We start from the raw sequence: 5,029 nt of genomic DNA on the forward strand, positions 1-5,029 counted from the left end.
AAATATGAATCGTGTTAATACGAAAAAACAAATGATAATGAGGGTTATGAAAGTTAGTCATCACACAAAGTAATATTTCTCAACAGTAAGTGCTTGCAAGGTCATGCTTATTAGTGCGTCCATGAATGAACTCCTTGGATACCCATGTCCTTTAAATGTAGACACAATACAGTGGAAGGGCAAATTTCAAACAACTGGTTTTGTTTTAATAGCCCCAAAATGATACGAAAGTTGAAGTATTGCAAGATAATTGATATCAAAGAGATAGTTCAACCTCACTTAAAAGAAAAAATAGTTGGTTTGTTTATGTATTGTCCACCACACTACTACAAAAGCTTTGCACTCAACTACTCAATGAAAAGAATCAATGACAATATGTTATCATTCAATGTGCATTGGTTATGTCGAGATTAAACAACAATTAAGAGAAATAAAAGTAAAATAATCCCTACGAATAGAAACTTAAATTTCCTAGAGCCTAGATGTAATGGGGTAGAATTTGACCCTAAGTTGGGATTGGTAGTGCGTGTTTCGGTTATCCGGTTGTGGACAATGTAATTTGGGCACGTTTGCCATGCGTCTTTAGTATGAAAGTTCAACTGGAATAAACTGACAAGTGCTATGCACCCATTAGTTGTGCGAGGGATGCACTAATGTGAATGAGGTATGTGATATGATTCTAACTCTGAATATTACTGACAAAATAGTGAATCGCAAGGCGTATGCAGGGTAATATGGATAGCCATTACCAGAGTTTAGCTTGCAATACTACTTATGTAGAAAATGGATCGTGATACATTTGCATGACACCTAGAGAGTTTGTGGTGTGTGGAGGATTACCAAAATAGCGGAGCCTGGAATATGTTGTGTTATCCCTCCTTGATATTACGTGTTACTTGTAACTCATGGGATATCTTAACGTTAATCCTTCATTAATTTGTAATTAGTGAAAGTGATAAAAATAAGATATAGAAATCATGATGTTTTTATACTGAGCAAAGTCTAAATGCCGCTAATTTTTTTTTCAATTAGCACTCGATAAATATTGATAGCTTGTCCAGTATGTTGTCGGAGATTGTACTAGTCGCTGAATAACTTCGTCAATGTTTGCCACAGGAAGTAGCGGTACTGGGGGAAAAAAGAGAGAGCGACACGAAATAAAATGTTATATTACGCGTCTTCGAAGTGCTATGGGACCAAACTCAGACAATCTTTATGGATCTAATACAATGTCTAGATACAAAATAAAATGAAGTAAAGTAAAAAAATTGAAAATCTTCAGGCTGAAATCATCATCGTCGTAGTCGTCACTGCCCGAGGATGTGCTGAGAAAGTATCGTGTCCGTCGCAAAAGAGCTTTGTCAATGTCTGTGTGTGTAGGTAGTCATATTGGGAGAGAGACAGGGAGATTTAATCAAGATTCTATGACTACAAACCTGTACAATCTCCACGGTCTTCAGTTGACAATGGAAAGGACCGGCCCAACAAAGAGAGTGCTGGACACAAAGAATATCGTGGCATACACAACACAGGTTACTATAAGCTCAGGCTGGTCAATCGTACGTAGAAACATAGTAGCATCATTCACACGGTCTTTGTGTCGTATGCCAACAACTTCTTCATGGAATGTAAGCTGCAGTGCTTGAGGCGGAAGTGAACTCTTGTCTAGGAAAAGAACGCATTGCTTTGAAGACGTGAGAGCGATGCCTAATACTGAGATACCCCGAGACCAAAAAGATTAGCAACAATGGACTTTTCTTCACCCATAAGAGGGATGGATATCCTTGCTATGGAATCAATTTTCTGAGCTATGTGAGCTACTGGTACAAGTCTGAAAATGCGAAGCAGATCCTTCACCTTGCATCAAACCTCGCCAAGAAGGTAATGAGGCCACCTTCAAAGCATGTGTGCACACCTCCCAAGATATGCAGAATGGGAAGGTGATCCCTGCATGAGAGAGAAGAGGAGATGCACGGATCTGAAGAGAGGGAGAAGGAAGGAGAGCATAGGGGCTGTGGGAGGCTGAAGCTATGCATGAGGAAAAAAAAATTTGGCTGCTGTCGTATGTGACTCCAAGAGTTGAGGGTAGGGTAGGTAGAAAGAAAGAGAGAGAATCGAATAGCTAAAGCTCACTGAAGTGGGTGGGTGAGAGGCAGCGGCATGATAGGTGTGTGTGTTTGTGTGTGTGTGTGGGGATGCCCGTAGGCCATAGAGAAAGACAACTGATTTAGCTGCAGTGACGGTTGTGGCAGCTGTGATTATTTGACTGAGTGGAAGATAGAGATAATATTATCAGTGGTGGCGGCTCCATGCGAGCGCATGTGTGTGTGGCTGCTAATAGGCCAAAGAGAGAAGAAATAAAAAACGCCTAAATTTTTGCAGTCATGGTGGGTGGAGTGCAGATAAAACTGCAGGTGGGCCAGCCCCTTTTTTTGTTATGAAAGTCTGCATGGCGGCTGCGGAGGTCGCTGATGTGAGGTCCATTGCGTCGCCTGAAGCCACTATGAGCACGAGCCGCATGACGCCATGCAGGCAAGTGTGTGTGTGTGAGAGAGAGAAAATTGCGACTGTAGGGCCGTTGGTGGTTGTAGGGATGGAAAAGAGAGAGAGAGAGAGAGAGAGAGAGAGACTAGAGATGCTAGCATGCAGAGTTGGTAGCATGCAATTGAACGTGTGTGTGAGTATGTGAGTCTGGAGGGCAATTAAACAACAACCACGCTAAGAGTCGCCTTTTCGCTAGCACTGCAGATGGAAATTAGAAGTGACACCAATTCTCCACCACTTGTTGTAGTTATTGCATGTTGCAGACTCGGCTCTAAGGATAGACTGCCGCTATGGGGCGCGCATCGACCAGCTCGCGACTAGTTGCTCTCACAAACAAAGATCCTGGCAGTGTGCTATGTGATTGTTCTCAGCTATGGCGCCATCAACTGGACAGACCATCAGCTGCAAAGGTGCAGTCTATTGGGGACCAGGATAGCCGCTGCGAAGTCGATCCAACACAAATCGGAGGAGTTCACATAAAGATCCTCTATTCATTATTGTGCCACAGTGACGTGACATTCTGGCAGGACAAGCCAATAATTACTCTGTTTCCTGGCTTTTTTTTTTTGTCACGAAACCTCTGGGATTGTGGCGAGTGTAGGCGGTGGTGTAACAGAGTTTGTGGAGGGTGGCCATGTTCTTCCTTCCTATGAGATGAGAGGTTCCGTCCCTATCTTCTTCTCTTCAAACTATATTATTCAATACGAATTAATATACCAGCTTACAAAGATATTTCCACCAATCGATATACATAAATATTATTATTATTAAATTTTTTTGTGTGTTTAACCAAAACCGTTTTGTTATAAGGTACGACTCTTACGAGCTTCTACACCCCCCAAATCGAAATATGCAAAAGCCATGAACTACTTCAATACATACATCAAGTGCTTTGACAATGAATATAGAAAATCAATGTCCATAAACACAAAAGGGAACAAAGAGGTAGATAAATTTAGAAAATAACTTACCTGTATCAATATTGCAAAAATATATTCCTCCATAAAAACCATTTGTGCATCACGAAGGACGTCGACCTTTGCTCTGATACCACTGCTACAGCCAGAAGCCTGACTGCCCTGCAAAATACTAGAAAATAGCACATAGCAAGACATAAACGACGAAATCTACGTACCTGCCGACTCGTACAAATCCATAATCGAGCACAACACAAATAGAGAGAGACAGAGAGCGGGAGAGGGCAAGAGAGCGCATGCAGGCGCACCTCCTAGAATGGAGTGCTACGCCGGCACGGCGAGAGAGAAGAGGGAAGAGGAGAGAAGAACAACGCAAGCACTAGGTGCAATCTCCCCCCGTGCACGTATTTAATTTATAGATTCTTGAATGGTCAAAGTGAGTACAAACTGGCCGGCCGGACATAATTGGCCAAAGCTCTTGGCCAAAGCTCACAAAGAGCACTTGAATAATCAAATATACATAAAATGTAACATCCTTCTGCATAATCCATTATCTGATGATGCTCTTGCCATCTGTCAGCTGCAATAGATAATAAAATATCAATTCTATAACAGAAATACAACAAAACTTAAGGAGGGGTGTTACAACACCTAAAGGCATAATCTTACCAAGTTTTGCAGTCCTCTGGGAAGGTACAAAAATCACGATCCATCCCAAAAAATGTATAAAAAACTGAAATATAACTTTACAGAAAGGTTCCCTTCAGGTTTAGAAACACTCTTCCAAGGTCAAAACATAAAAAAATAACCATTTGAGCCCTCAAATCAACACATTTATCTGACAGACAAGACGTCACAAACCACAACAGAATTGAGAATGATTATACTTAGATTAAAGAGCAAGAGACAAGGAACACAATGTGCTATTCAAAATTGAATTCTGATTACCAGACAAGGAGAAAGGTTGATTATAAATTGTAGCAAAAGTGCAGCTCTTAGTCGATGTCCAATAATTTCCCAAGATAATGATAATGTTTCTTTAAACTAAGGGTTTTGACTTAAAAACTTGGGACCCTTTCCCACGGCCATTGGCCACTTTACAAGGCTCGTAGGTTCTGAGTGGGCAATAGAGAATAACATGCTAGATTACACTTCAAGAATCATTAATAGCAAATTACAAGGCTTCTTTTGAAAAAAGGGATTGAACAACAAAATGTGGTGTGTATTCGGGTTTTTAGGTGACAGTCCGCTATATCCACCAAACAGTCCCCCCTTCCTATTCATTGCACGTCCTCGTGCAATTGCATTTGACTGTAGCCTTCAATAGTCCATCAGTATATTCTCTAGTATCCCTGTGAGTCTCTTGAATTTCTTTGCAATTGCATTTGATTGTAGCCTTCAGTAGTCCATCAGTCTTTTCGGGTTATTGCTGAGAGTGATCTGATATGCAATATGCCAAGCATGCAACTCCTTGGTCATGGGATTGAATATGGAGGAGTCAATGTCAAAAAGACCTATCACGAATTCCTTCTTGAAGGTTTGCATGTAATGTGAAGGCAAAAACATGA

Source organism: Adiantum capillus-veneris, chromosome 25 (genome assembly GCF_014529385.1).
Source record: "Adiantum capillus-veneris isolate H3 chromosome 25, ASM1452938v2, whole genome shotgun sequence".
Classification (NCBI taxonomy): domain Eukaryota; kingdom Viridiplantae; phylum Streptophyta; class Polypodiopsida; order Polypodiales; family Pteridaceae; genus Adiantum; species Adiantum capillus-veneris.